The following is a 23,970-nucleotide window of genomic DNA, read 5'->3' on the forward strand; positions in this document are numbered from 1 at the left end:
AGTCAACGCTATCTACTGTAATATTAATTTCCTTCCCTTCCACAGGGACCACATTTTGCCAAATTTAATATGAGTTTTGAATTAAGGCCAAACATGAACCCTTTGAACCACACTCATCTTTGCAAGAGAAAGCTGTTTCCTGTTTCTAAGAGGAAGGCCTTAAATGGTCTGATGAAAACTGTTCCTTGGCATTAAGTAGTTCTTCCCAGGTATCTTTCTTGGCTACTTGATGAAATGATTCTATCTCATAAAACTTGACGGAAAATCATTGCTGAAAATCAGTTGAGGATTTTTCAGTCACAGACTTTGAAAGATAATTTTTTAAAAATGGATACTCTTAAACCCACCCACCCTATTTGCATGTTCATTTCTCTCTAATGCTCTAGCCCTGGTGCTATAGCCTCTGTACGCCTTCTACTAAGAGAATGTCGGTGGTTACATCACAGTTTTAATTAAACGTTTCATCAGAAAGATCCACATGTGACATATTTTGAGTTGTTAGCTAGTTCACTCTCTACTGTCCACTGACGTTGATCTCCATCAATCGTTGGCCTGCTGAAGACTCTGAGTGGCTTTGTTTTGGTTTTATATCAGGATGTTTCTCCCAGTTGGAGTTCCTGGTCCACCCACCTCATAGGCCCCCAGATGTGCTTTAAAAAAATGTGTCTGTGCCCAATCCCAGGCCTACTAAATCAGAACCTCTTGGCAAGTGGGATTCTGAAATCTACATTTTAACTTGTTTCTTGTCTGTTTAGGAGAGAATGTTAAATATTTACAGGCAAGAAGGTCGGATATGCATCTCACAAATGGAGGTGGAGAGAAAACGGATTAAGGTAGCAGAGGGAGACATTTTGAAGAATAGGATTTTTTTGAAGAAAAAAAATTATACTGCAACACCATTTGTGTGTGTGTGTTTGTGTTTGTGTACACAGCTGATTTCTTCATTTCATCCTTTATCTGGTCTCTTCTCCTTACTCCCTGATTTTATTTTAATTTTCCATTTAGTCTGTTTTAATATCTCTGCCAGAAGAGGAGAAGGGAGACAAAGAGGAAGAATAGGTAAAATTTAGGAACTTAATATACCCTTAAAAGGGTTTTAATTTAACATTTTAAAAATATATCTATTTTGACCATTTTAAGGTTGTCATCTGGCATTATCCAGTTTGTGTTTTGTATATTGTCATATGTTGGGAAGTGGAAAAGTAGCTAGAATTATTTTTCAGACTTCAATTAACATTATTTACTCTATTAAATGTATGTAGTTCTCTATTTACACAGTTATTTATTTAGTTATTTTAAAGGAAGAGAGCACAGGTCACTTTTTAAACATATGAGAGAAAACATGAATTTTAAAAGTGTGCCTTCTGCTAAACCTTAATCATTCTTCAATGATTTTAACATACCTACTATTTTCCATGCCATAAAAGAAATTGTAGGATTTTTTTTTAACATTTCAGTATCTTAAATCTTCTGAAAACTGCTTCTAATAAATTAAGAAAGGTTCATTGTCACCAAATAGCAATCTTGAATCTGCTCTCAACTGGATTTCCAACATAAGGGAGAAATAATGGTTTCGAGACCATTATGTAGACTACACCCCAATTCCCTTGACTTTGAGGCTCATATTTAATTTCCAGCCTGTTAGGAATAAAACCTGAAATTATGTTGTTATTTTAGTTTAGAATTCTTAGTCTTCTCATAATCATCATTAGTGAGATTCTTGCTTTGTTCAGAGAGTTACTGTTATAGTCAGTAGTAATGATAGCTATTATTATTAACAATGCAGGCCAGACAATAAGGTTTGCACTGAATCTTATGTTCAGTGTTTGCATGGCCGTGGCCGCTGTGCCCAGGTGCACCTGAAAACAGTCCAGCATAGTAACCAGTCCAGCATGGTCACAGTCACACAGCGTCGTGGGAAGACCTTGACAAAGTGAATGGGAGGCATCAGCCAGGTAGGGAATTGGGGGGCTTGTCTTCCATTGACTTGAGAAGAAAGATATTCTTGAATGTGAACATGCTTATTCACTAAAAGGTGAAAAATCAGGCTAGATTCAGAACATTCTTAGAAATGTGAGTGATGACCAGGTTAAAATGCAGGCAAGGGAAAGACGAGGTTATGTAGGGGCAAAAAGCAGTCTGTTTAAAAAGATGGTGAGTTCGGGTTAAGTTGGGTGGAAACAAAGAACGATGAGCGGGCTTCCCTGGTGGCGCAGTGGTTGAGAGTCCGCCTGCCGATGCAGGGGACACGGGTCCGTGTCCCGGTCCGGGAAGATCCCACATGCAGCGGAGCAGCTGGGCCTGTGAGCCATGGCCACTGAGCCTGCGCGTCCGGAGCCTGTGCTCCGCAACGGGAGAGGCCACAACAGTGAGAGGCCCGAGTACCGGAAAAAAAAAAAACGATGAGCATCTTCACAGTTTGCTTTTGGGGTAAGCTGCCCCTCGAGTACCCTAGTCCTAACTCCCCATCTTTGCAGATGCAAACTTTCCTTTACCCTTCTGTGTGCCCCTCTTCCAGTCTGACCCCCAAATGTGTGACCCTGTTAGTTCCCCAGAGGCATGGCACATTGCTGGGAGTGAAGCACAGCTGCTGGTACTTTCATCCACCTTCTTGCGGGTGTGGGAGGGGAGAGGGACCCTCCTGGGAGAGGTGTCGTAATGGATGGGGAATTGGAAGGCAAAACCAAACCCCAGCCTCTCCAACGGAGCTCTGGTAGTCTTATTTTAAGCATTAAAACTTTCAAAATTTGGTTGGGGCTTGTCTCCTCCCTTTAACAAAAATTAGAAGATCGTTTTGGTCTCCGTGCTGTGATTTGAGTCCAGTGATAACAATATCTCTAATAGTGCCCTTTCTTATTTGAAAAATTTGGAAATGTCAACTATCCTTTCAGGTATGGAATGAACACACACACCACACACACACACAGCCATAATATTTATCTCATCTTATCTCCGGGGGCGCTGTTGAGAGCCGGGGGCAACAGGTGATGGGGGTATGGAACCAGGTAAACGGAAAAGATACAGGATTGGGGGCTGTAGGAGGCTCAGGGGAAAAGAATCCGCCTTGTAACAAACACTCTATGCTGAGTTAATGGACCTTAAGCTTTTTAAATCGAAAGTGAGGGTCAAGTAACTGATGGCAAGTGGTGTGTGCTCCCAGGGTCAAGACAGAGCTCTGGACACTGCTCTATCGCGACCTTTGTTACAGCTTTCGGGCGATGGCTTGGCCAATTTACGCTTTCAGTTTTCTCACCTGTAAAAAGTGTTTAATCATATTGACTTGTTTCCCAGGGAAGTAATGTGATATATTAATATTTGTGAAACCCTTGGAGATCTGACGATTAAAGGTACGTTATCCTAAGTAGCGTTCACTGCTGGCCTCTGCACCTGTACCCAACATCTAGGCCCCCATTGTACGCGTATTTTGGCAAAGTTCATGTAAATGATTCCAGGCTGTTTTCTTTAAGAAAAAAATGAATGCTTGTGATATTTCTCAAGGAGAACCTGACATAATCATTACAAAATAAAAAAAGTCACAGTGGCACACAATGAAGGCTAAGGTTTTTAAAAACCCGTAAGAAAACAGATTCAGTTCTCGGCTCACATGGGGTTATTATAAGCAACTGTGAGTAATGATTACAAAAATGAGGAAAAATATGTTGACAGTGTCATTTGAAAACAATTGTGTTGAGAGGCTTTTTACACACATTTTACACAGTGTGGATATCCAAAATGGGTTTTAGACAATATTAAGAGGATTGTTTTTCAAGGTATTAAATGCGCAAAGAGCAAGAATGAAAGATATGATATGGTGAATTGGCCAGTCTAAAGAATCCAGCCCAGGGAGCTGATGTAGCTACAGGGGGATGACAGGGAAACCGTGGAACTGTTACTGCCTCTCTGGGCTTGTAGAAGTTCAAACATCTTTAAATACTAAGTAGTTTCCTTTTACACATATCCAGCCTAAATGTTTTGTTTTTTCCTTTCTTGCAGTTTCTCTCTACATGTGTGAACTCCTGATATTGGAAGTGAACTACATCTGATTGTTACTGATCAGACTGGCACGACGTGTGGGCAATACAGTTCCTCTTTTCTAAAACCGAGTGACATTGCTCTGCCGCTCCGTCCCTCCCACTCAGACCAGTTCCTCATCTTGTCTTCCGGAAACCACAGCCTTCTGTGAATTTACCATGACGCCCCGTGTCACACCTGACACGTCACTAGATTTCTGAAAGCACGCGGGCACTTAACACACACATGAACCCCTGGGGGTCTTGTTCCGAGGCAGAGTCCCATTCTGTGGGTCTGGGGTGGGGCTTGAGATTCTGCATCTCTTACAAGCTCCCCAGTGATGCCCACGTCGGTGCTGCATGGACCACATTGTGAATAGCAAGGCATGAACTTTTGTTGTCAGGCAAGAGGCTGGCTTTATCCTGATATAACTCCCCTTTCTGACCTTTTGTAGAGAAATCCATAGCCTAGGCAGGACTGAAATGATGGTCCTGAGCAAATCATGCTTTGAGTTAACTTTTATTTTTAAAGGAATAAAACACGGAACTTCATGAGATACAAACTCAAAACAACTGGGCAGCAAATGAAGCTTCTGTGTCTGTCATCTTCTCCTTTCTGATAGCTATTTGCATACTATGCCTAACACATATTATTGTAGGCTTGTTTTTTTATAATTTATTCCTTAAACCAATATTTTTTGAGTGTTCTCTATGTGTGAGACACTAAAGTACACTCGGAATAAGAATAAAATAGGGACTTCCCCGGTGGTCCAGTGGTTAAGACTCCACACTTCCAATGCACGGGGGACACAGGCTCAATCCCTGGTCAGGGAACTAAGATCCCACATGCCATGTGGCGTGGCCAATAAATAAATAAATTAATTAAATAAATAATTGACATTTGTGACAATTGACAGTCTGCAATCTTATGTAGGAAAGAGTCAAACAAGCAAAGAAATGCATGGAAGTATACAAGTATACCTTTTCCTGTGCCCAGAATGTTCTTCTCACTGTCCTGAATTCCTTTTCTCACCTCAAAGCCCTCGTTGTCACTCACACACTTTATACTACTAAAGTGTATTTTATAATTCTCCACTACAAGTCATAATTGTAATCCTTAGAAATGTTGCACTGTCAATCATCCAATTTTGATATATTTTCAAATGTTGTGTTATAAAAATTGTTCTAAGGAAAGGGGTTATGATTTTGAGTCTGGATTGTTTTCAGGTTTACAAGGACTGAAAATTCAAAAGCAAATATGACTCTGAATATATGGTAGAGAACTTAAAAATCACTGAGGAAATGTAGTAAGTAAATGTAGTAAGTAAGTATAGTAACAGTCCTGGTAATAATGCGAATTCGAATGTAACATGATTGGTGATTGGCTCTGTCCTCATCACAGTCTCTGTTCTCAAATGCAGCCTCCTGCAGGAGTGGATGGAAGTGTAGGGGAGCCTAGGGTTGGCTGGGGGGGGAAGAGCAAATGGGCAGCTCCCTCTTGGAAAGTGCAGGGGCAGAGGACAGGGCCCGGGGACCCTGAGTTCTTCCCAGCCCCATTTCTTCCAGGTAGGATGCATTTACTGCTCAGAAGATTCCTGGATGTTTCAGGCAGCCCCAAAATCCAGAAACATCCCCATTCATTTTTAATCTACCTCTAGATAACACTAACAGTAACCAGTACTGGGACAATTTAGGACCACACAGTCAGATCAGAAACTGCAGAAGGCACCAGAAATGTGCAGATTGCCTGACTGTTTTCTTCAATGTCGCCATGATGCTACCCTGTGTTTTATATACTTGGAGTTGCCTCTGTTGGATACAGTCTGCCTTTTACCTCTACTGTTGGCATTTCTCTTCCTACCTTATCAGTCCAGAGCTCACTCTTTTGATCTCTTTTTCACCTATTTCATGATAAAACCCAGAGCCATTCAAGCAAAAGTAGCTTGATCGCTGCTAATTCACAATCAACGCAACCCAATATCCAGTAGCAATCTGCTAATGCAACTCACTAGCCCATCATAAATCATAATAAAATATAAAACAGAGTGTTTATAATGTGTCAGACATTATCCTAAGTGTTCTATAGGAATTGACTTATTTAAACCTTGAGGCAACATTATGAACCCTTTACCACTATCATTCCCATATTACAAATGGGGAACATAGGGTACAGGGAGGTTAAATAAATTGTCCAAGGTCACACAGCAGGTAACTGTCAGAGCTAGGATTCAAACCTAGACAGTCTAGCTTTGGAGTTCAGACTCTGTACTGTCCGTCAGTCATGAAGACTCTCACATGCCATGTAGGGTTGTGTTTAGTTATTATTCTAGAGGCAATACGGAGCCATTGCTAGATCTTCAGAGAGAGGTGTGATCAGATCTAATACGTGCAAAAGATGGAGAGGAGCTGGAAGATGCAAGATTGATACAGAAGGTAGAATCAGGAGTGCTTGCTGATGGACTGAAAATTGCATGAAGCTGAAATCAGCTCCTTTTTGTTCTTTGGAATGAAAACTGTGACTCCCCTTCTTCTTTAATGTCTAGTATCTGGGGATGAGATCTCTGGATTTCCTGGGCAATCATTTCGACTTTGCTAACACTTTGTGGTTAAGAGCCTGGGCCTTGAATCAGACAGGCCATGGTACAAATTCCTGTTAATAATAATAGCAAACATTTTATGGAGTGTTACTGAGGCTCTATGGTAGTGTTTACATAGATTGTGGCTTTTAATCGTCATAATAAACCTGAGGGAAATACCACTACTCTCCCCTTTTTAGATGAAAAAAACCTGAGTTCTCAGGTGGGTTAAAAAATGTGTTCAGGGTTATACTACTAAGGTATGGAATAGAGATTAAAAAAAAACCAAACAGGTTATCTAATTTAAGTAGCTGTTGTGTAGCCCATTAAACAGACTGCCAGTTCTGACACTTGTTTGGCATTTTATTTAATCTCTCTTAACTTCTGTCTTCCTCATCTGAAAATGAGACTGTAGCATAGCCTCCTTCATTGCCATGTGACGAGCGAAAATAAACAATGAATAGAAACCTATGTTATGCATTCAGAAAATTAAAAACTCAACTAATAATAGATATTCTTAACGTTTTACTTCTTTAATAGGGTGGTGGTAGTGGAGATGCAGAGGAGACGGACTTTTCAAGATAGATATAAGAGGTAGAATCAGGAGGGCTTGCTGATGGACTGAAAATGGCAGGAAGCTGAAACTGTCTTTTGTTCTTCTGAATAAAAATCGTGACTCCCTTTTTTCTTAAATGTATAGCTGAACTTCCTTCCAGATGCATATTTTACCTTGTTTGTGGAGATGTTATGTGATTCCAAATACACAAGAAGCGCTCTTCAAATGTTTGTCATCAACCTTGGGATGTGTGTTTACTTTGAGTACAAGAGCCTCCCTTTTCAGTGGGCTCCTAAATAAATTCTGGAATAGTTGTGTGTTGGAGATTTGGGGTTTTACTCCTAATAAAAGAGATTCCCTAAAGCTTAATATGTTAAGAACTGAGGTATAATAACCCTTTGTTTTTGGTTGATGGTCAGACTTCCTCATTTCTTCCTGATTAACAGTCCATGTAAACAAAAAGCTGTGCTTCTGAGTCTGTGGTTTTAGTTCCACAACAACTGCAAACAGATTTAAATGTAACAATGTCAGAAAACCATTTGCACATTGTCCGTTTTTACTATTAATTTGCTACTATTCCTATTAGTAACAATAATGGTAGTAGCATTCATACTACTACTACTCATAGCAGTAGTAGTAGTAGTAGTAGTAGTAGTAGTAGCTATTAGTAGTATTAGCTTCAGTACCAATCAGATTGTAGCATATCGGACCACACTTTAAAAGAGAGAAAAGATTGAGATTCCAAGCAGTTGAGTGAGCCCCTCAGAATCGTGAAAGAAGACACTGGCATAACTAGGTTACCAAATGATGAACAGCAGCCTGACTCCTGTTCTCTGTGTATTAAACAATGAATTCTAATAAAAGAACTCTTAATCATTGGCTGCATAATGACATCCTCAACAATACCGTTAATTGCAAAACAACCTCTGTGTGTTTGCACATGGCTGTTCATCCCAACGGCAAGGTTTACACCATTTCTTTTTAGCTTTAAGTTCCCATCATTCGTTTCTTCATTCATTTATGGAGCAGGTGGTTCCCAAGCCTGTGTGCTGTTTCAGACACTGTGTTAAGTACAGGGAACTAGAAATGAATAAGTCACTGTCCCTCACACAAGGAAGCCAGCGCCTTCACTGTGTGTTACACATGATATGTTTCTCAGTTTCCATTTCCATTTATTGGTAACCCCTTAAAAGTAGCCCCAAGCGCTTATGACAACTGACCCACTTCATTCATTTATTTATTCAGTCATTTAGTAAATTTTTATGGAAAGCTCATTATATGCTATGGGAGTAAAGTGATGCATGAGACAAGTATAGCCCCTCTCTCATGTACCTTAAATTTTCTAGTAGAATAGACAGAAGAAAAACAAACAAAATAATTACCAACTATGATAAACACTATGAAAGAGACAAACATACTCTAATTGGGGGATGGATTTTAAAGAGGATGGCTAGTGAAGTCCCCTTTGTGGTGACATTTAGTCTGAAATCTGGAAGATGAGAAGAAATGATCCATGTGAAGGGTGTAAAAGTCATTTCAGTAAAATAGCAGAGCATAGAGTCCTTGAGGCAGGAAAGAGCTAGGAAGTTTTCTAAACAGAAAAGAGACCTGATCTGATTTGGTTTTTAAGACTGTAATGTTGGCTGCTGCAATGGAATAGATTGGAGGCCAGCAAGCATAAAGACTGGGAAATTTTTGCTTGGTTAGAAGAATGGTTGTGATAGTCCTGGCAAGGGATGATGGTGGATGATGTTTAGGGGGGTCACAATGGAGATGGACAGGAGCGGAAAGATGCAGAGAGACGCTGGGGGTAGAATCAATAGGACATGCTGGTGGATTGAAAACAACATGAAGGTGAAATTAGCAAGCCAGAATATCTTCCAAGTTTCTGTCTTGTAAAATTGGATGATTGTTGTTGTCATCGTCTGAGACAAGGAATGCCTGGGAATCCTGGGTGGCAGGTTTTGGGAGGAGAAAGCAGAAACTGACTATAAAGGAAGAAAACATCTAAAAGCATCTCTCATATTTATAATTTAGAAATTATATGTGTGTGTGTGTGTGTATGTGTACCTACACACACACAGAAATGGAAGAGCAGGGTCTCTGAAAGAATATGTAGACCTCATTCTAAAAGGAAGATGCACAGTAGCAAAAATATCTCTGGTACTCGGGGATAGCATCATCACAGAATATACTGTTTGGAAAGGAATTGACTTGAAATACTTCACTATGTTTAAATCTCCTGTTACATCCCTGCCAAGGGATCACACAGCCTCTGAACAGGCATAGTTACAGAGGATGCAAGGTAACAGTAATAACTAATCCTTACATGACACTTAAAATGTGTCAGGCACTCTTGTTAGGAGTTAACACAAAGAAGATCTATTTGTCAAACAATTCTAATACTCATTAGGAAGCTGGTTCTCATTCTAATCATTTATTAATTTAATCTTGAGGGCCGCCAAAAACATGGAACTGAGAGAGTATATTAGCAGGGGGACTTGTAGGGCTTGGGAGGTTTCCTTGCTCTCATCCTGGCTCACTCACCCTTGTAGGTTTTAGTTTTTTTTTCTCATTGGTCAGGAACAAGATTGGATGAGATGACCTTTGAATGCCTTTCTAGCTGTAAACGTCTACAATTCCAAAATTGTATTTTCACTTTTAAATGAAGGAAGTAGTATGTCTAAACTATGAGAGAATGAAACTGGGGAAGGACTAAAACCATTCAACCTTACATTTCCTATGTGTAAAATTTTATTTTTGAGCTTTATAATAATTAATGGAATCCTTGGTCTTTTTAAAGGACAGAAGTGCCATTCATTTCTGTACTATTTCTGAGTTTGTGGACCAAAATCTAGGTTGAATATATTGTCTACTATTTTCTTTTTTCAGGGATCCTTGTGATGAATACCTTCCTGAGTTCTAAGAAAAGTTTACCTCTGCAGACAAAAGTGCATGTTCTATACCATTCTCAAGTGCCATGTCCTACTTGAGTGTTATCCCAGGAGAACCCCTGATGGAGAAGGGATAAGATAGAAGTTAGCCAGGGCACCACAGAGTGAAGATAAGAGAAACTGGTGCCCTTCCACTTCCCCACCCTCATCCCCTATTTCATCAAGAACAAAGGAGACATATGATAAGTGATACCCATACAGATAGCCTGGTGTGCGGGGACTTAACATGGGGACCACAGACGAATGCCATGATTTATGCCACTAATGAGGGAACTGAAAAATGATGTAACAATCACTCCACAAGGCCCTCTCTCCACCCCGTTTGCTGGTGGTGAGGACATACATAATGTATCTTCAAACTCAGTTCTCATTGGCCCAGCGCCAGGGTGGAACTGAGCCTGCAGGTAGCGTTTCTCATCATGGTTCAGTGGAGGGGAACTCTAACAGGAACACAGGGTGTTTCTCTTTTGCACTTTACTGCTAGGGCACTCAAGGCTCAACTCTGATTAGCAGGCCATCTCAGGTACGCAATAACACTTAACGCCTTTAGTCCAAATAGTCCTATTTTACTGATATTATTTTGTAATGGATACTAACTACCCCTTAACCAATGTGCTGCACTCAGTCTGAAAGAAAGGCTGAGTGTTGTCCTTTCTTATGAGTGCTGTCCTATCTTATGAGCCTATGAGTTTATGTTCCCACGAGTTGGGCAACATGGTTACCAGGAGGCAGGTGTATTTGACCCCATGCTAGGTTATGCCAGTTGTGTTACAGCTATTATTATAATACAAATTTTGATGGAAAATTCTATAGACTTGGAAATATTAGTGCAAAAAGAAATAGAAGCATGTCTATGAGAACAAAGTTGTATGCTTTGGAAAGCTTCAGTAAGTTAAGTTGCTAAAAGATGATGTGGAATTAGGCATGAGAGGGGCAAGTGGAAAAGCTGGGGTCAGGGAATCAGTTCTTTAGGATTCTACATTCTGCTTGCTTTGAAAATATCTTTAAACTCTTCCTTCATTTTAAGGAAAACAAAACTTGAAATTGCAGATAGCGGTGGATTATGAGTGTGACCATGTGTTCCAAGAAAAGATTTTTATCCTGCATCCAAATATTGGTGAATGAATGTATATTTATGCATTTAAGGTGAAATGGAACGATTAAGATATGTATCTTTTATGATTTCCTACATTACCTGTTTTTTTCAATGAACCAACTATTATAACAGATAATAGAAATATATACTGTAAAAATCAATTCTAATCAATTTGTAAGTAGGAGGGATATAAACCTAAAAATACAAAGGAATAAAAGTTAATATATAAGTACTTAAAGAGTCCAATATCAATATTTCAACTTGGCCAAATTAACCTGATAATAAAGTGATGAGATGGGTGTATACGACACATTTTCACTTACTTTGGAGAAGTAAGATTACTTCTTACTTTAGATTACTTTAGATAAGATTAGATTACTTTAGAGAAGACTGTCTTGCTCTACTGATCACAGCGTATGGATGATCGTAAAACAGGCTCAGAGCTGCAACCTCAGGTGTCTTCAGAGACAGATTTTAGCAGGTTGCTATGGTAATGGAAAAATCCTGGAGTTTGGAGTTAGCCAGACATAGGTTTCGTGGACCAACTCCATCACTGGCCAGAGTGTGATCTTGGACAAGTCACTTAACCTTTTGGAGCCTCGATTTCTCACCTGTAAAATGGAACTAATAATTCCTCTTTCACAGACCTGGGAAGAGGATTAAGCCCCAAAATCTATCCACAAGGCTGGGTAGTGGTCTTCAGACACTCAATAAGAGAGACTTCCTTCTCTTTCCTGTTTTTCCCAAATGCAAAAATTAGCATTTGGGGCTATTGACCAAATATACAAACATCAAGGTGATCACCCTTTTGCTCCCTGTGTTGTTTTAACATGAGAATTTGCATTTGGTTATTCTCTACACATAAACATTACATTAAAGAAACATTACATTAAAGAAACATTACATCAGCTATAAGCCCTTTAGAACATAACAATACTTAAAATACATAACTCTTTCAAATGATATAAAGATATCTCTCTTTCTAAAAATTTTATTGAAGTATAGTTGATTTACAATGTTGTGTTAATTTCTGCCATACAGCAAAGTGATTCAGTTATACATGTATGTATTCTTTTTCATATTCTTTTCCATTATGGCTTATCACAGGATATTGAATATAGTTCCCTGTGCTCTACAGTAGGACCTTGTTGTTTATCCATCCTGTATATAATAGTTTGCATCTACTAATCCCATACTCCCAATCATTCTGTCCCCCACCCCCCTCCCCCTTGCCAACCACAAGTCTGGTCTCTATGTCTATGAGTCTGTTTCTGTTCATTTGTGTTGTATTTTAGATTCCACATATAAGTGATATTATATAGTATTTGTCTCTGTCTGACTTACTTCACTTAGTATGATCATCTCTAGGTCCATCCATGTTGCTGCAAATGGCCATATTTCATTGATATCATGGTTGAGTAATATTCCATTGTGTATACATAACCCATCTTCTTTTTCCGTTCATTTGTCAATGGACATTTAGGTTGTTCCCATGTCTTATCTATTGTAAATAGTGCTCCTATGAATATAGGGGTGCATGTATCTTTTCAAATCATAGTTTTGTCTGGATATACGCCCAGGAGTGGAATTGCTGGATCATATGGCAACTCTATTTTTAATTTTTTGAAGAACCTCCCTACTGTTTTCCATAGTGGCCACACCAATTTACATTCCCACCAACAGTGCAGGAGGGTTCCCTTTTCTCCACACCCCCTCCGGCATTTGTTATTTGTAGACTTTTTGATGACCAGTGTGAGGTGATACCTCATTGAAGTCAAATGTCATAGATATCTCTTGACAACTGTTGTTTTTAATTCAGTAACATAATATTGCAGACACTCTTAGCTTATCAACCGATTCAGACAAGAAATGACAAAGGCCTTCTACTCCTGTTCTCTAAGTCTACATGGATAAATGTGGTAAATTAAGACACAAGTTTCATTTAGGGGCTTAGGGTCAGCCTGCGTAGCCATAATTACCAGGCAATATTTCAATGTGTCAGTCCTTACATTTTTATAAATTCCACACTCCCCCACCACCTTCTTTCAAATGAACCTGGAATTGCTGCTTAGGTGGGGAAACAATGTTTTTAAAAGGCCTGTAGATATCATTTCATGGGACACTCTGTTTTCCGGGCTGTGGTAAATCTAGGCCAGCAGACTGCTTCAAGTCGTTAACAAATTCCACTGTTGCTTACTTCTTTTTTTCCATGAAGTTTAAAATAAACAATTAACCTATATCCAACACAGTGTTTGGTATTGATTTAATTTAGCATATGTTATTCATCTGCATGCCTCACAACGGTTGCTTAATTGTCTAAATTTTCCCTGTGTAGAGTGAGCTGTCTATGGAATCTCTTTCCACAGAACACTCTTAGCAGAGTGTGGCTTACTATTTCCACAACATCTGTCTTTTCTACTAAAGACCAAATTAACAGTTATGCTTCTTTTAAAGGTGTGTTTGCATATGTGTGTGTGTGTGTGTGTGTGTGTGTGTGTTTAGGGGAGGTTGGGCAAGATATCTGCTTCTTGTACAATTCATTTTCTGGTACAATAGTTTTCAGTCTTATCAGCAGGTCAGAGATTTTGCTGTACCCACAATGCAGCTGGCAGGATTGCCCTTTTCTTGTGCCTTAGTGCGTCACAGAAGGCCACATTACTTCCATTAAATGTGCAAAGGAGATAGCATATGCACCCCGCCTCGTCTCGTGCTACCACTCCCCATGACACACACACACACATACACACACACACACACACACACACAGCTCCTTTCAATTGTGTTAAGCAGTGAAGCAGAAGGATTTTTTAAATTAGTGTTTTGTTTTGGCAGTGGTTGCTGATGTGTTTGTGTAATACAGCTTTAATCAAATCCCCAAAGCTGAAGGCCTTTCAGCGTATCTTAGGCTGCACTGTGCACGGCTTATTCCACTTGAAGTGGCCACCAGGGAGGTACAATTAGCTGTTCCCATGGAGAAGTTTGTTATAGTAATAAATAATAAGGAGCATAGGTAGCGATGGAATCAATTAAAGATATTTTTGACCACCTAATGGTTTATGGGAATGCTAAATAATTGACAACAAGTTTGGGACTATGTTTTCTATCTATATGTCTCCTTGTCACTAAACGTTGACCACACACACAGGACGGTGTCTGAGGTCACTACTTTTTCCTTCTTAAAGCCCCATTGTCAAGGGTACGGTATGAAAGACAGTCGCAGCCTTTACATAACCAGGCTGATTTTGATAGGGTTAAAACTCCTCTGGAAATATTTGCTGCAGGCGGATATCTAACATATGAAGCAGGAGAACAAATTGTGTTATCAGTTTCAAAAACAATCTGTTTCGCCATTCATTTATTCATTTTTTTAACCAGTGTAAAACAGAACAATAGGAGTTGACTGGCTGAGAGGGCTCTGTGCTTTGTCTTTGGGTTCTAACAGCTTTGATGTTAAAATAGAAATTTGGCAAGTGGGACATTGGTAAAGTGCTCTAAATGCTTTTGGCATCTTGACAGGGAATAAAAATCAAAATGGTCAGGCTACCTTGGTTTGAAATTGGTGCGTGTGTGCTCATGAGCCGCTTTATAAATAAAATCTCAGAAGGAAATAGGGCGGATGGGTCTATTGTGTGTATTCGGGGATGAATTGATATTGCCACACATCACCTAAAACAGGTCAGTGATCCATGAGTTTAGCAAGATTTACATGAAAAGACACAATGGTTCCTTCAGAGTTTCTGGGTAAGTGACATATGGCCTCATTGCCAATGTGGGTATCAATGGGAATTTGTCAGAATAAATATGGGCTAAATAAAGTTTAAATCACACTTATCACCATGTGATTACGAAAAGTAGTTCTATCGGATGCTCTATTTTACAAATGTTGTTAAAATTGTAAAAAAAAAACCACTCTGTGGATTGGTTTACCTTAATGCAGACTGCTCTGCTCTTTCCTGAGGGTCTCTCTGAAGTCAACATGAGCAATACAAGGGTAACAGAAACTGCCAGTATCAGCTGCTGGGGTTTGAAATTTCTGAACACACGTTATTAACCCCTCAAGCAAAATGTATTTAATATAATAGTACCTTTTACTTTAGCAAGGATTGGCAAACTTCAGACCATGGGCCAAATCTGGCCCTTGGCTTGTTTTTGTAAATAAAGTTTTATTGAAACAGTGACATTCAGTCATTTATCTATTGTGTACGGCTGCTTTCATGGTATAATGGCAAATTCGAATAGTTGGAACAGAGATTGTACATATGACCCACAAAGCCAAAAATATTTATTCTCTGACCTTTTACAGAAATAAGTTTGCCAAGCCCTGAATTATAAGATTCCATAATCTGATGATTTAAGTTTACCTGTTATCCTCACTACATCTTTTTGAGAGGAAATTTTTTGTCTCATTCCTCCCATCCCTATTTTTCAGACCTGAAGACTGGAAGGCAAGGAATCTGAGGATGATCCGGTGATCAAAGAGGATAGTTCAGTGATTTCTAGTTCTTTTATGACTGTAGCTATTGATCAAGAATATCAGCAGTTATTGAACAGAGCGACATGCCCAACAGAGAAATATATCCTGTTGGAAGGATCTGGCCCATTGTCTCAACTTAGTAGCTGGGTCAGTTTGAAATTCATGAGGATGGTGAGGAACTCCAAAGGGTAAGAGTAGAGGTCAAACTAGAGCAAAACAAAAGAGTAAAAAAGCAGATTGGCTCTAGAATTCAGAAGGAATAAGAAATATATAGGAACAAAGCAAAAGACTCCAAAGAAACTACTTGACTCTGGAAGGAGTGTCTGGAATTCCTTTTCACTGATGATGGCTCCTTGATGGTCATCCTGTGGAGGGTGGATGGTTTTTGCATTTCCACAGGAGCTCTAGTGTGTAGCAGAATGAGAGCTGGTCCCTTCCTCCTTTGCCACATACAGGATGAGCTGCAGAGAGTTGGTATAAAATGATGAGAGGATGAAGTACAGAAAAGTGGTCTTTCTTTGCTCTGAGCCAGGAAATCACTCAACTTTCACCCACATGATTTGAACAGATTGACAGTACCAGTGTTTTGTTTTTTTGTTTTTTTGTTTGGGCCCAGAATGTAGAACAGTACATATTCTAGAATTGTCTCATTTGACAATTTTTACATCTTTTCTAACTAGGTAGGGAGTAGTAAATGTGACTTAGGGTTAAGAGTCTTCCACTCACAAGAGGACTGCTTTATTGGTACTGTTTTTTTTTTTTATTATTATTATTGAAAGTTACTTGGTAAATAGGGAAAAAAGAATCACATGAAGAGAAAGGATTGAGCGGCTTGGTCCTTACTTTCTCGAGATTCAAAAGGCTGAAGACACCTGATCTCCATGCTCCAGCTACTCTGCACTTACTCTAATCTGGAGCTCACCATCCTCTCTTTCCTCCCGCAGGAGGAACTCCCCTTCTGCCCAAATGACTTCTTCCTCTTCGTGTCTTAGCCTTGGACCAGTTCTTCCTGGATGTCTCCTTTGACATCCCATACACAGAAGGTTGGGTCTCCCTGTTATTTGATCCATCATATCCCATGCTTCTTATTGTAGAGTCTTCTTTATTATTTTATTATTATTATTAAATTATTATTAAATTAAATTATTTATTATTAAATTAAATTATTTATTATTAAATTATTAAATTATTCCTCTTCTAGACTATAAGCTCTCTGAGGGGTTCTTCACTGCTGGTTTCATCATGACGATGTAGTGGTTACTCAACTTCGAAGACTCAATTACGAGACTATCTTTAATGTAAAGACCAGAGAATCTGCAGAGAGATGTTATGAATTTGAGTTCCTCTCAGCTGGATAATCTTTATAGTTCTATGATAGGGTTGGTGAAGGCAATAGGACTAACATTTATTGATCAACCTCTTTGTGCAGACATAGCACCTCAACTTCTAGAGCATTCTCTCATTTAGCCATCTCAACAAGCCTATGTGGTTGGGGTTCCCATGACTGTGCTGCTACAGAGCAGATCCAAAGAGGTTGAGTGACTACCAGGGTCATGTTTCCAGAAGGTAGAGGAGCCAAAATCTGAATCCAAGCCTAACCATTTATAGTCCAACTTTTTTCACTACTCTCTGCTACTTCCGGTAAATGCATTTTTCTGGATGACAGTCAGGAAAAGTCAACAATTTTTCTTGCTCCTTTCTTTCTCCTGTTTCCTTCACACCTCTTCTTTTTGTTTCTTTGTTCCTTTTCCACTGGTAAAACTTGAGACCTGTCAAAGTTATCTATAAGCACTCTTTGTCCTATGCCTGAGAATTTGTTGACCTCTGCTTTCTTGGTTGAAAATAACAGATTTCCTTATTCTAATTCTCATTACTCAAGACCACACGTTTTCAACCCCCTAAAGTGCCTGCAAATGTGAATTAGGTTTTGTGTAAATATTTAAGGTTTTATTTTCCTTTTGAAAGGGGTGTTAAGTGAGATTTGGGTGAGGATTTTGGTACATTTAATCTTTATTTTTTCAAAAGGCTTATTAAAAAGCAACAACCCACCTACTTTTTATAGAGCCCAAGTAGCAATTTAGTTCTCCAAAGTCATCATCCCTACCCAATGTTGTATAAAATTAGTAGAAGATTAGATAAAATTATTAATCAAGGCAATCAAAATGGGAAAAGCAAAATAAGTATTCATTCGAAGTTATTTTGCCTTTATTGTTATCTAAGAACTCAGAAGTATACCTGTTAAAGAACTCTTCTGAGACCTTTCCATGAACTGGTATTTCTTCTTTAAAATTAAAACCTGAAAAAGGGAAGATGGTTGCTGTGAATCAAGATAAATCGGAAGTTGAAATTATCTTTGAATATAACATTTAATTTTTGAGAACCTGTGCTATCTAGTCATTCGTATCTACTCTTTTTCTGCTAATGTAGTGGAGATGATCTTCCTGAAGGAATGAGGCATGGGTTTTTGTGCTTCAGGGTGCTGAGTTTTAACCTATATTTCTATATTCTTTCACTCCCCTTTATGATGTACACTTTACGTCAGCAGGTGGGTAGAGCCTGAGTCTGATGTGGAACAGCCTTTTGTCCACTAGGAGCCTTGCACTCCTGGTCCAATCTGGAGCCTGTTCCCTAGTCCAGGATTCTCCACTATGGTCCACGCCTGCCTCCTCACCTTTATCTTATATAGCCCCCTTCCCATATTATCTCTCAGCACCATGAACAGAGGAGAATTGCTCAAACAGATTGTTCTCTTTTATGTCTTTTCACATTCCATTCCCCTTCAACTTTCAACCAAAATGCACTCTCTTTCTTTTCTTAGTTCTTCTTTAAGACCATACTCAGGCATTGTTTCTCTTAATGAAGCTGACCTCAATGCCTTACTCTATATGAAGTGAATTTCTCCTTGTTCTAAGCCACTTCAGTCTCTTATTCACACTTTTTGTGTTGCATGGATCACACTACCCAGAAATTATTTGTTCAATGTCCGTCTATCCAAAGGGCAAGTGCCATGACATTCCTTTATCACCAGTACATAACCGAGGAGCTGGCATGTATCCTCTTTGAGAGGTCTTCTTACCCCAGGTATGTGTAGACCTGAATGGATGGATAGAAAAAAGCAAAATTATCTGGTTCCTGGGAGATCAAACACAAAGCCTGGCCCTCCGAACCTACCAAGACAGTTTAAAATTTCAATATAGTTTGTCATCAGCGCTATTAGAGTTGCTTTTGTTGGCTCCTATAAAGTTAACTGTTGGGGTTAGATTATGGGAGGTAGTGATTAGGTGACAGAGTGAAGTGTAATTTTTTTAATGACTGAATTTCAATCAGATTTATCAATGTTTTGGAGCCATAGGCCAAAATTTACATTAAAAAAACTGATATAATCTAGTATCTGCAAAAGAACAAACACACGCAAGGTTCTCCTTCCAATGAGTCACCTGAATGCAAAATCAACTGTAATTCAAGAAACCAAAAACACTAAGAGGGGTGAGCTTTGTCAGACTGGACCAACTTGTTCTTCTTGTTATGGACAAAGAAAGGACTCAGGAGGTCCCAGGGTTCAGGAGTTTACCTTGTGTTCCAAGGAGCATTCTGTGTCTCCCCCTGCTGGTTGGTGGAATAACTAAATGGAACCACCCCCCAGGAGTCAGAATGGCCACGACCTCACAGCTTTGTATCATCCAGTCAGCTGGGCCCTGTGAACTTTTAATAAGGAAGGTTGATCAAGAGTTCATGTCAGGATATTTTATTTCATCCCTAGCTCTGTCTCTGGTCAATTAGCATTCTGCATTTCTTAACAATTCTAACTTCACATCCCATTGAAATAAACCATTAAGAAACTCATTTCTTGCATATTTTAATTCCAGGCTATAACTCCATTGTGATTAGATTAAAATTGTTTTAAAAAGGTGTTGGAAAATAATCTCAAGTGTTACCACAAGGGATGCCATTTCCTCTAGTCTTCAAAGGATTGTTTTAGTTCACCAGTAAATTTGGAAATATGAAAAAAGAAAAGTAATTCTTATAAACAGCAACACTAAGTATAGTGAATCCACAGAAAATGTGGGGAAAAAAGATTTATCCAAAATTTATTTGTATTATTCTATTACCTTTATTTGGTGATTGTATGTCTGACAGACTCAAATTTCAAAAGAATTTGAAAAGGCTTTTTATTGTGAGTATTTATGTGACTATTCATGGCAAGACCTGAGCCAAGAGCCCACAAAGAAGATATTGTATAATAGATGGTTTACAAACCAGAAAATGCTCTCTTATTCAATGGTGACAGCTAAAAAACCCAAGCCTTATCATTATCAGCTGAAACACAAAAACTATACAACAAAAAGTGAGGGGAAAATGAGAAGGGGAAAACAAAAAATGAGTAGAAGTGGGGATTCTTACGTCTAAGATTAGATATGAGGACAACAATGAAACACCAAGATTCAGTGCAATAGTGAGCAAAAAAAAAAAAAATGTAAGGTCAGAAAAAAGGAGAGAACAGAAACCATGATGTGGAGAATGGGTTTTGAAAAGTATAAAGGTACATCATCAAGTTTTTATAGGTCTGGTTGTGGATTGTAGAACAATATTTGATATTAATGGTTAGATTGTGTTCACTATACTTTGTGTGCCATGTTAGGGAACAGTGTTATGTCTTTTAAGGAGAGTTTGATTAAAAATAACATAAAATTTTAAATTTACTAATTCACAAATATTTATTGAGTACTGTATGGTATGTTAATTTCTTAAACAACTCTAAAATATCAGCAGCTGAGTGCAAGGCTTTATTTCTTGCTTGTGTCACAGTCCAGTGCTGGTCACTCTGGGACCCATGCTTCTTCTACCGTAAGGTGCTACCATCTGTAACAAATGGCCTCCAAGTTTGCTGAACAGGAAGAGAGACAAAGATCACCCATGAAAGGTTTAATGGACCAGCCCTAGAGGTGGCTTACAACACTTCTGCCCACATTCCACTGACCATAAATCAGTCACATGACTCCAATCTAACTGCCAGGGGTTCTGGGAAATATTGTCTTCCTACTAAATAATAATATGGATGTTGATTAGCAACAACATTCTCTAAGGGTCTAGAAATTTATCAGTGGAGGGAGGGTTGGGGGAACAGACAAAGGTCCTGCCTTTATGGACAGGAAATAAACAATACGTGAAACAGGTTAAATGCATAGTGTAAGTGGTGATAAGTGCAAAGTAGAAAGCACTCAGGTAAGGAGGGTCCAAGTGTGTCAGGACTCAATTACCATTTAAATAAGGCAATCAGTGAAGGTTTCACTAAGAAGGAGGCCTTTGAGAAAAGATCTAAAGGAGGAAAGGGAATTTGTGGATATCTAGGGGAGGAATATTTTGGACAGAGGATACTGTCCAAATGCAAGATCCCTAAGGCAGGAGTGTGGAGGAAGCCAATGTGGCTGGAGTGGAGTGACCTGGTGGTGGTGGGAGGGGGATTAGTAGGAGATGAGGTCAGATGAGGTCAGGGAGGCAATGGGAAAGGAAAGTCTATATATACATATTTATGGTGAGAACTTCACCTTTTCCTTTGAATGAGACTGGAAGCATTGGAGGGTGTTGAGAAGAGAATGGACACACATGTACTTACTTTTTACTGCCCACATTCCATTGACCATAAATCAGTCCCATGACTCCAATCTAACTGCCAGGGGACAAAAGTGAATGCAGGTAGACTTATTAGGAGACCATCCTAATAATCCAGATGAGATGGTTAGCAGTAATACTGGTAAGACTATATCTACTATCCAAGTGGTGTCCACAAGATTTTTCTGGTTGATCGGAGGTATGGCAGAGAGAAGAAAAGTCAGGTATAATTCCAAGATTTTGTGTCTTGGCAAACAGAAGTGTGGGAGCTGTGGATTTTTAAAGGGGTAGTGGTGGTCTGATCAGGAGCTAAGTTTTCGACATGTTGAATTTGAGATGGTTATTAGCTCTTCAGGTAACCATCTGAGAAGGCCCTTGGCTATGATGAGTCTGGACTTCAAAGCAGAGGTGTGGCTGGAGATAGAAATTTGTTAGTCATCAGAGCCTCCTCAGACGGGAGCCCTCGGCAATGAGAGAAGTGCTCCAAGGCTGAACTTGAGGCACTTCAACGTTCCAAGTTTGGATGGATGGGGAAGACCTACCAGAGTAGATGGAGAATACCTGGCTAGGAGGTGGAAGGAAAACCCTTGGACTTTAAGGGAAGGAAGGGCTTCAGGAAGAAGAGAAGGAGTGAGTGGAACAAATGTTGCTGATAGAACAAGTAAAAAATAAAGATTGGGGTTTGACCATTGGGTTTAGAACACAAAGATCATTCATGACCTTGACAAGAGTTTTGTCTACACCAAGCGGTGAGAATGAAACCTGTCTAGAGGTTGGAAGAGAATGTGAGGAGAGGACGTGGAGATTATGAGTATAGACACTTGTTTTGCTGTAAAGAAAAGGGGAGAAATAAGGTAGTGGCTGGTGTGGGTAATGGATTAAGAGACAGTTTTTTTCTTTAGATAATTATATGCTGATGAAAAAGATTCAGTAGATGCGAGGTGCTGATTCAGTAGATGGGAGAGAGAAAATTTCTAGAGTAATTATTTTGAGCAGCAGAAGAGGACAGGACCAAGTATACAAGGTCAGGGATTGGCCTTTCCTCACAGAAGGGATGCTCCTGCAGAAACAGGGAAGAAAGCAGCGTTATCTGACCCAGGTGCAGGGAGGTGGTGGGTGTAGGTGTGAGATCTCATGGAGCTTCTCATCAGATTGCCTCTATTTCCTCAGTAAAATGAGGATGAGGACAAAGGAGGAACTGTTCAATATTTGAGGAGAGGAAAAGAGGTACAAAATGGTCACCTAGGAAAGCAGGAGAGTGAGTGGACTGGGAAAACGTAGTATGATTGTCCAGCCACAATAAAGGCTCTCTTGTGGAGAGTAAGCAGGAATTTAAAGTGAGGCGAGTCAGCAGTCCTGTGTTTATTTCCAGCTTCATTTAGTTTCAGGAGGGCAGGTGAGGATAAGAGAAGAGTTGGATTTGACTGGAGTTGCATTTTTCAAGTGAGTAGACCAAAGAGAAAGAGGGAGAGACAGCAAAGAAAGAGGGCATATGCACAGAGGGACTATAATGAGTGACTACAGCGTTTTACCTGGATAAGCAGTGATGTGAGGGTCAGACATAGAGAACAGACCCGTGGTTGCCAAGGGGGAGGCATGGGGGGGGTGGATTGGGAGTTTGGGATTAGCAGATGCTAATATATATATATATATTTATATATATTAGAATGGATAAACAACAAGGTCCTACTGTATGGCACAGGGAACTATATTCAGTATCCTTTGATAAACCATAATGGAAAAGAATCTGAAAAGGGTTGTATATGTATATATAACTGAGTCAGTTTGCTGTGCAGCAGAAATTAACACAAGATTGTAAATCAACTATACTTGAATAAAATAAATTTAAAAAAAAAGAAGTGAAGTGGCAGTGTAAAGAGCTACGGGTGGATTGTAGACACCCGTGTTGAGTTGGAGTGCTAGAGGATGTAAACTGGAAAGACTGAAGATGGTGAACGGAGAGGGGTGAACTAAGATGAGGTCATAAATTGTGGTAACTACAGGTCTAAGGCTTGGGTGACTGTGAAAGTGGATGCTGAAATAACGTGGAGAAGAGCTTAAGGAAATAAGCAAACAGAGTTTGGGAATTATCATCTGTGTGGACATTGAAATAACTAAGAATTATGATAGGAGTAAGCGACCCTGTGCCAGGAACGAAAATCTTCAAAGAATTGGAAGGAGATGACCTGTTAGCCCATAGATGCTTAGAGAAAGAAGGAATGATCCAAAGTGTAATCTGATGACAAAAGAGTCAGAGCTGGAGAGAGCCGGGAGGTGAGGGAGAAGGATTTGATGTGTAAGAAAGCTAAAGACAGTGCCTACCTCTCAACCAGCCTGCTGGTATACAAGCAGTGGGAAAGAGCAGGGGAAATGGTGTTCCCCGGAGAGCACCTGGTTTCAGTTTGAAACACAAGATAAAAGAGACGAGGTTGAAGATTTTGGAGAATTTGATGATGTCCAACAGTGAGTTCTAAAGGGCAATGTGGAAAGGATTCTGATGATCAAAAGAAGTGAAAGCTATATTGTCATACTGAGTGAAATAAGTCAGACAAAGACAAATATCATATGATGTCATTTATATGTGGAATCTAAAAAAATGGTACAAATGAACTTATTCACAGAACAGAAATAGAGTCACAGATGTAGAAACCAAATTTATGGTTATGGGGGGTAAGGGGAGGGGATAAATTGGGA

This window comes from Delphinapterus leucas, chromosome 4 (genome assembly GCF_059928025.1).
Source record: "Delphinapterus leucas isolate spDelLeu-1000000601 "Yukka" chromosome 4, BTC_Dleu_Yukka2, whole genome shotgun sequence".
NCBI classification, from domain to species: domain Eukaryota; kingdom Metazoa; phylum Chordata; class Mammalia; order Artiodactyla; family Monodontidae; genus Delphinapterus; species Delphinapterus leucas.